This window comes from Rana temporaria, chromosome 3 (genome assembly GCF_905171775.1).
Source record: "Rana temporaria chromosome 3, aRanTem1.1, whole genome shotgun sequence".
In the NCBI taxonomy this organism is placed as follows: Eukaryota; Metazoa; Chordata; class Amphibia; order Anura; family Ranidae; genus Rana; species Rana temporaria.
Genome location: NC_053491.1, coordinates 22402351 through 22411638, shown reverse-complemented (window position 1 = coordinate 22411638; position 9288 = coordinate 22402351).

Sequence of the window (9288 nt, the reverse complement as noted above, 5' to 3'; positions counted from 1 at the left end):
CAGATAAGCATATTTAGGTCTGGTGTCCTTTAACGACAAGCTCCCGTAATTTGCGTGTTTGGATGGCGGAATCACATCACTGGCGGTGACTGTATAAGAAAAAAAAAAACTTCACAACGCCGCAGGATGAAAAGCTCAAGGGCTGACAGGTGAGTTCACAGCGGCAAATGTTTAGTTATATTGATTTTAGTTTTCACAGGCTCCTCATTTCACATCACATGAAGGCATCCAGCTTGGAAAGCAGATCAATGCCGCCAGAATTGCACTGATCTCTTGTACACAAGAGGAGTTTCCAAAGTCAGAGCCCAGGGAGTGCTGTGAAAGTGACCCTGGCTCTGATTGACTTTTATTCAAATATGGGACTTCAGTGGCTGGGAAGAAAACACTGTAACCTTTTATCTCCGAGGACCTTTATCACACTGAGTTGAAGGCTTTGTCTTGATCCTTTATGACTCTAAAATACTTTATTCCATTCTTCCTCTACTCTACCTCTATAATTACAGATGAATCAAATCACAGTGCGTTGGTCACAGCCTTGCTTTTCACATGAGCTGTGATAATTGTCATTTGACTTGTTAGAGGTGTACTCTTATTTTTAGTACATGACAGTTGCAAATATATCTAATAAAATGTAGCCTAAAGGCCAACTCGATATGGAATGGAGATTTTAATAATGTATGATTGCTGGCAATGTGAATCTACCTTACAATGAATGTCGTAGAAGAATTCCCCCCTTACAGTGGTGGTCAGAGTACTACCCTTACAAACAGTTAACAAGATCATTGGTGTCATGCCGCTGGCGCTGCAAAGTGGTGTTGGACCAGGAAATATGCAGACACCATCAGATAAAAGGTCAATCAGACACAGCTGAAGGAATTCCTAGCAACCTATGGAGGGGCCGTACAGTTCCATGCAGGGCCGTCTTTAAGGCAGGGCAAAGGGGGAAGTTGCCCTGGGCCCTGTAATTGTTGTGGGGCCCAAAGCAGCTGCCTCATACTTGCCAACTATACCAGTTTAAATTCCCTTGTGCCGTGAAGTTTTAGTCCTTTGCTGTGTCCTGATATCTCAGTGTGAAGTGCTGCTAATAAGCTCTGCCCTATTGTTGTGTACCGATGACTAGCCTGCAGACCCTGTGATTACATGTAAATAACCATCATTCATATGTAAATAACAGGAGCATTCATATGTAAATAGCGGTGGCATTCATATGTAAATAGAAGAGGCCAGTGGCATTCATATGTAAATAGCCGAGGCCGGTGGCATTCGCATGTAAATAGCCGAGGCCAGTGGCATTCATATGTAAATAGCCAAGGCCAGTGGCATTCATATGTAAATAGCTGAGGCCAGTGGCATTCATATGTAAATAGCTGAGGCCAGTGGCATTCATTGGTAAATAGCTGAGGCCAGTGGCATTCATATGTAAATAGCCGAGGCCAGTGGCATTCATATGTAAATGTACAGAGGTCAGTGGCATTCACATGTACATAAAGGTGGCATTCATATGTATATCATGCCCCTCTGCAGTAAAGAGATGATGTGCTGTAACCTCTAGCAACCAATCAGTAAGCAGTTTTACTGTACAGTAATCTCTAGCAACCAATCAACAAGAATAAATCACGTGCTGTAACCTCTAGCAACCAGTCAGTAAGTGGTAATGATATGCTGTAACCTCTGGCAACCAATCACAATCACTGCCTGATCTGATACAGTAAACTGTTTTTAAGTCTAGCTGATATTTATTGTATGTCTCAGAGCAGGTGGAGAACAAATGCATGGGGGGGGGGGGGGGCATTAAAGACGACCCTGGTTCCACAGAACCCATAGGGAGCATGGTCGCCTTTCTCTAACCTCACATTTTAACCTAATCTTTACACTTAACACTTAAAGTAGGGTGACCAGACATCCCCAGTTTCAGGGGACAGTCCCCTGATTGGGGACACTGTCCCCGGACCAAGTCTGTTCCTGGTTTTGTCCCAAGATTGGATTTAATAGGGGGCAGGGGCAATTTCAAAGACAATCAGTGCAGAATTCAAATAAAAAAAATTGAATTACACACCCCCGCTCCGCCGTGCCTACTAGCATAGGGGGGTTGTATTTTTTCCATTATCGGTGCCTCTTTCTGATGATCATGTGCTGGTCGGAGCGGAGGGAATATTTCTTCAGTTTCGGATGCATGCCCATTCAGCTCTGCTCGCATGTTCTTCTGCCTTGGCTCAAGTCCCGGCCATCCACCTGCCTATCTCCTTGCCTTCCCTGGTAGAGTGATCTTCCTCCGCTCCTCATCCAGTAGTAGCCAGGGCCCGAAGAGTAAGACTTGAGAGGCTGTGAGTCGGGCGGCGACGGGCAGAGAGTCGCTGATTGTTGCCATTACTAGTAAAGAAAAAATATGTCCCCGGATTTCATTTAAAAAATCTGGTCACCTTAACTTATCACCACTGGCAGGTTATCACCATCATAATTCCAAGATGTCCTCTCAACATTTTAAGTGCTGTGTCAACTACTATTGGCACGCTATCATTAGAATTTCCAGCTTCACCCCAAAGCACATTAACTGCTATGCCAGCCACCACTTTCAGGTCATCAGTTTCAGAATGCCGAGATCCACCCCTACAGCGCATTAACCTCTGTGCCAACCATTACTGGCAGGTTATCATCTTCAGAACTCCAAGCTCCATCCAACAGCACATTGCCCACTGTTGATAAAATAATAATTAAAAAGCCTCATACACACGATCAGTCCATCCGATGAGAACGGTCTGAAGGACCGTTGTCCTAGGTTAACCGATGAAGCTGACTGATGGTCCGTCGCGCCCACACACCATAGTTTAAATAACCGATCGTGTCAGAACGCGGTGACGTAAAACACAACGACCTGCTGAAAAAAATGAAGTTCAATGCTTCCAAGCATGCGTCGACTTGATTCTGAGCATGCATGGATTTTTAACTGATGGTTGTGCCTACTAACGATCGTTTTTTTCCCATCTGTTAGGAATCCATAGGTTAAATTTAAAGCAAGTTGGCTTTTTTTTTAACCGATGGTTAAATAACCTATGGGGCCCACACACGATCGGTTTTGACCGATGAAAACGGTCCATCAGACTGTTGTCCTCTGGTTAACCTATCGTGTGTACCAGGCCTTAGTGCGCTAAAACCAACCTATTAATATTGCACAGTGCTTGATAATTATTACATCTCTAAATGCATATACATGTAAAAATAGAAATATATATATAACAATATATATGATAAAAATGAAAATAAAGTGCACATCAAGTTCACCACCTGAATGTGAATTGCCTGCTCACCTCCCAAGCAAACAAATTAAGTGAAATGTCACTTTAGGACACCTTAGAACGGTCAGTTCACGTACATTCGGATTCCAAGTAGTGATCCACAGTACTGTCCAGGAAATGCAGAGAGTCCCGGACAGTACTGTGGGCCACTGCTTGGAATTCGAGCGTACATGAACTGATCGCTCTAATGCCCTATACACACAATCGGTTTGTCTGATGAAAACGGACCGATGGACCGTTTTCATCGGACGAACCGATCGCGTGTGGACCCCATCGTTTCTTTTCCCATCAGTGAAAAAAAAATAGACCCTGTTTTAAAATTTTCGTATAGTTAAAAAACGATCGTCTGTGGGGAATTCATCGGTCAAAAATCCGTGCATGCTCAGAATCAAGTCGACGCATGCCTCGAAGCATTGAACTTCATTTTTCCACAGAGGCGCATTGTGGGCGGTATTACCGCGGTTTCCCATTGTTTTAAATGGGAAGGAGCAGTGAAGGAGCGGTATACACACCGCTCCAGGGTTGTCTTAATAGCATCATGGGCCCCTGGGCAAAGTAATGCTCTGGGGCCCCTACAATGATGACAGTGAAGGTAAACAGACATTAAGTAGGTAGGAGGCAGACTGCCCCCTCCCCCCCCCATTGCATCTATCACTCTCAGTGCCATCATGAGACCCCCAATTTCAGGGCAGTGTGGGCTCAAGGACCAGCTGCTTTGGGGAAAGTGCAGGGGCCCCCATGCAGCTGGGGCCCCCCGGGCAGTGCCCAGGTGTGCCCTATAATTAAGACAGCCCTGCACCGCTCCTCTCACCGCTCGAAAGATGCTGCTTGCATGAGATTTTTTTCTTTGCCAGCGCATCGCCTCAGTGTGAAAGCACTCGGGCTTTCACATTGAGAATACTGGGGCAGGAGTTTTTCAGGCGGTATTTAGGCGCTATTTTTAGTGCTATACCGCATAAAAAACTACTCAAACTACTCAAAGTGAAAGGGGCCTAAGAGAACTTGCATCTGAATGATGCAGACCCTGCCACTTTCCTTATTAGAACCCCACAAGTGCAGCAGCTGATTGATATATAAAATTGCTCCCATTCACATGCATGTTGCACATGGACACAGACAAACAGCTATTTCATAAGAATAACAAAAGGTAGGAATATGCAAAAAAAATCACAGAGCCGTCATCTCCTCTCAGCTCTCACTTGGCTGTCACGTCACACATGCACAGTCCCGCCTCCACAGGAGATGGTCCAATGCCAATGGCGGAGGCGGGACTGTGCATGTGTGACGTGACAGCCGAGTGAGATGACGGCTCAGTGATTTTTCCGGCGGGGCGCTCGTCCCCCTCCCTCCCCTCTGAGGTATGTGAGGTATGTGTGACAGGTGATGACGGCGTGATTCCGGCGGGGCGCTCGTCCCCCTCCTTCCCCTCTGAGGTATGTGTGACAGGCGATGACGGCGTGATTCCGGCGGGGCGCTCGTCCCCCTCCTTCCCCTCTGAGGTATGTGTGACAGGCGATGACGGCGTGATTCCGGCGGGGCGCTCGTCCCCCTCCTTCCCCTCTGAGGTATGTGAGACAGGCGAAGACGGCGTGATTCCGGGGGCGCTCGTCCCCCTCCTTCCCCTCTGAGTTATGTGAGGTATGTGAGACAGGCGATGATGGCGTGATTCCGGCGGGAGCTCATCCCCCTCCTTCCCCTCTGAGGTACAGTCCCGCCTCCGCAGGAGATGGTCCAATGCCGTTGGCGGAGGCGGGACTGTGCATGTGTGACGTGACAGCCGAGTGAGATGACGGCTTGGTGATTTTTACGGCGGGCGCTCGTCCCCCTCCTTCCCCTCTGAGGTATGTGAGGTATGTGTGACAGGCGATGACGGCGTGATTCCGGCAGGCGCTCGTTCCCTGAGACCTCGTTACCTGAGACCCTTAGATTGCTTCAAAGCTTTTTAATTAAAAAATGTGTTTTTTCCAGAAAATTCCCTCTTAAAATTGGGGTGCGCGTTATACGCCGGCATGCGTTATACGCCGATAAATACAGTAAATCACCCAGAGGGGAATTATTTTTCTCAACAAGAGTGAGTTTACCGCAAACTTAAAATATATAAAATTGTAAACTTCTGTATACATTTAATTACGTTTCGTGTATTACAGGAGAGAAAACATGGAAATGCTGCTTATCTGTGATTTTTAAATTGGTCTTTAGACTTTGCAATAATCTGTGACCTATCCACAGGTTCTGTTAATGGATATGCAGCTGTGTAGAATTTGCTTTGCAAAGTGTTGCTCCCTGGGTGATTGGATAAGAGGAATTAGTATTGTGCTTAATTAATTCTTTCTTTAAGCTGATTTGTAGTTCACCATGAAAAGTTAATCAATTAAAGTTCACAGATCAATAACTCAGCCCAAAATCTATAGCCTTGAGAAAATAATTGTCTTGATTCTTATTTAGTCATGAAATTCAAGTATTAAGTAAGGCCACGATGGTTGAATTTTGATAATATGTGTAACTTTCTATTACTTTGCTATATACTGAAACAACAAAGAAGGCCAATGCTAAACAAGGTGCAGTGATGCTCTGATGTTAGGATGGGATGCTTCAAAGGATTTTTTCTTACTCCAGAAGTTACATATTTGTGCAGGATTGTTTTGGCGATTGTCTTATAACTTTACCAACAATACTGTGTTTCCCCGAAAGTAAGACCGGGTCTTATATTATTTTTTTCCACAAAAAACATACTAGGGCTTACTTTCGGGGTAGGGCTTATTTATTTACGGAATGTACACATTTTACAAAGATTCTGTGTCCCCATGTCACACCCCTCCCCCCCCCCCCCGCAACTGTCAGATCAGGAGTCATTACGGTATTTTGAGAAAGACATCTTGGCACTGTATAAGGTGCAGTACCATAGAAAATACCTTTTACCGTAGGGTATACAGCTCCCTGGTGTACCAGTATTTACCTGCTCTTCTTTAGTCATCCGGGAGGAGAGAGTGAGAGAGAAGAGATCCCGCTGACATCAGCCCGCTCCGCACGCTGAGGAGGAACGGGCTGAAGAAGTCAGGCGGGAGGAGAGAAGGACAGAGAAGAACCGTGGTCACCTGTCATCGTGCAGTAAGAAGGGACGGGCTGAAGATGTCGGGGGGGAGGAGAGGAGGAAAGAGAAGAGCCGGCTCGCTGCTTACAGTAAAGAGGGATGGGATGCAGACGAGGACGGATCAGCAGTGGCTTTAAACATAACGGTACCATATTTTTTTATCACAGTAATAAACGGAAACACTGCAGCAATGTATAGATTTGAAAAAATAGATTTTTAATGAACTTTGACTAGGGCTTACTTTCGGGGTAGGGCTTATATTGCAGCCCGCCCCGATAATCACGCTAGGGCTTACTTTTGGGGTAGGGCTTACTTTCGGGGAAACACGGTAGTTACTAGAGGGAATTGGCTGATAGTTTTAAAAACTGGCTTTTGGCTTTGCTGTATTTCCATTTATATGGGTCTTAGTTTCATAGATATATACTAGACACCAGTGGTGGTCCATCCATTAAGTGTGCATGGGCGCCACCCTCGTTCTCCAGCCACCCCTCTCTATGTAAAATGGATAGATTCATGCATAGCCCATCCCCCTAAATAGGTTCCTTTAAGCTAGTGCATTGTTGGTTCACTTACCTTTTCCTTCCATTTCCCTTCTAAATGTTTTTTTTTCTTTGTTTTCTTTTGTCTGAATTTCTCACTTCATGTTCCTCCTCAGTAAGCTGTTCTGGCTGACTAACCACCACTCGGATGATGGTGGAAAGCTTACTGAGGAGAAACAGGAAGTGAGAAATTCAGACAAAGAAAAAAACATTTAGAAGGGAAATTGAAGGAAAAGGTAAGTGAACCAACAATGCACTAACTTAAAGGAACCTATTTAGAAAAAAAAAAAAAAAAAAACCTTTACAACCCCTTTAAGCTAGTGCATTGTTGGTTAATTTACCTTTTCCTTCGATTTTCCTTCTAAATGTTTTTTTCTTTGTCTGAATTTCTCACTTCCTGTTCCTCCTTGGTAAGCTTGCCCCCATCATCCGAGCCATTCTGGCTGGGGGTTAGTCAGCGTGCCCGCCCCCTCCTTTGGGACTACATCCCTGCCCCCTTGCCTGTGAACGCTCACAGCGTCTCCCCGCAGGGATGTAGTCCCAAGGGAGGGGGCGAGCACGTTGACTAACCCCCAGCCAAAATGACTCGGATGATGGGGGCAAGTTTACTGAGGAGAAACAGGAAGTGAGAAATTCAGACATTTAGAAGGGAAATTGAAGGAAAAGGTAAGTGAACCAACAATGCACTAGCTTAAAGGAACGTATTTAGAAAATAAAAAATTTACCTTTACAACCTCTTTAAGTTTTGACAAAAAACAAACAAGCTGGAAGCTGGTTGGGTTCTATGCAGAGCTGTACCAGATTTTGTACTCTCCCGTTTTTGTAAATCCACCCCCCCCCATATGTCCATGTGCACGCCATTATGCTCATACACATGAGCACGCGCCCAGGCCCGTCGCTACAGGACAGGCAAAACAAGCAATTGCTTGGGGCCCCGAGCTGGCCTAGGGCCCCCAACTTCCCCTTCCCAGGCTGTAGCGTGGCCGAGCTCCTCTTCCTTCCTCCTGGAGTCCTGTCAGTCCGGCCGGGTACCGCGCGTGGTACAGGAGATTCAGTTTCCTGTTCCCGGCCGGACTGACAGGAAGTGCACACTGAGTGCTCACTTCCTTTCAGTCCAGCCAGGAACACAGGAAACGGAATCTCCTGTACCGCACAGTACCCGGCCCAGCCCGGACACTATCTGATTGGGAACTGGGGACCCATAATGATAGAACACCTGACTGACAGAAGGAAGAGGAGCTCGGCCACGCTACAGCAACAGCCTACAGGGAAGAAGGGGAGGTGAGAATAGAAAAACATAGGGACTAGGGAGGGGGGGAGGAGTAAGAACATGGGTGTAAAAATTTGTGTAGCGCTAACGTAGGCTTTGCGTGCGGGGTGGGGGTGCTTGGGGGGCCCATTTTGCTTGGGGCCCCAAAATTCCTTCAAATGGCCCTGCACACGCCTCATGGCTGACAAAATCTCTCAGCTGATATGATGATATGATATCACGCAGAATATGTCACTTGTTTTATCCAGAATTTAGCACATAATTAGTCCCCCCAAATTGGTTGATCTCGCTGTATGTGGGCCCTACAATTTGCATTATTACCATAATGGATCTGATTTGTTAAAACCGGAGAAAAGAAAATTCGAAAAAAGTAAACATTTTAATACAATAAACATCAATTTTTCAGCTAAAACACTTCTAGAGATCATTAAACACGAAGTTATAATAAGGGTGAAAGACAGCCATACATTAAAAAAATATATAGAAAATAAAATATAAACTGCTTGAAACATTGTAGCAGCAACACCTCCTACTAAATTGCTGCAGGTTCAAAGAGGAGAAGAAAGTGGTAACAGAGGTCAGCATTTTCTAATTGAGAGTAAATTGGCTTTTCAAACAGAGGACTGCATATTACAACTGTATTAATAAGCAGAAGCTTCCAGCTGTTCATATTCTAACTTATTACGTGAGAATTACCAGAACACCTAATGGTAAACGTGACTTTTTAGTTCTTGGTTCTAAGTCTTTGAAAAGGAATGCACTAAGGAATTAGTCACTGAAATTTATATTCTATGTATTCAGGTCATTTAGGTCACAGATGCTTTTACACAATCTTTCATCACATAGCCTATCTATTTAGATAGCTGAAGTATACAATAGATAAGTATAATGGAAATATAGTGCAAAGATTTTAATTGCAGAACAAAAATAATGTTTAGCATCTGAAAATATGGGAATCCTAATTCAATGAAGTGTCACTACAGTGGGGATCAAAAGTGTGGGCACCCCAGGAAAAAAATTGTATTAATGTGCATAACGAAGCCAAGGAAAGATGGAAAAATCTCCAAAAGGCATCAAATTACAGATTGGACATTC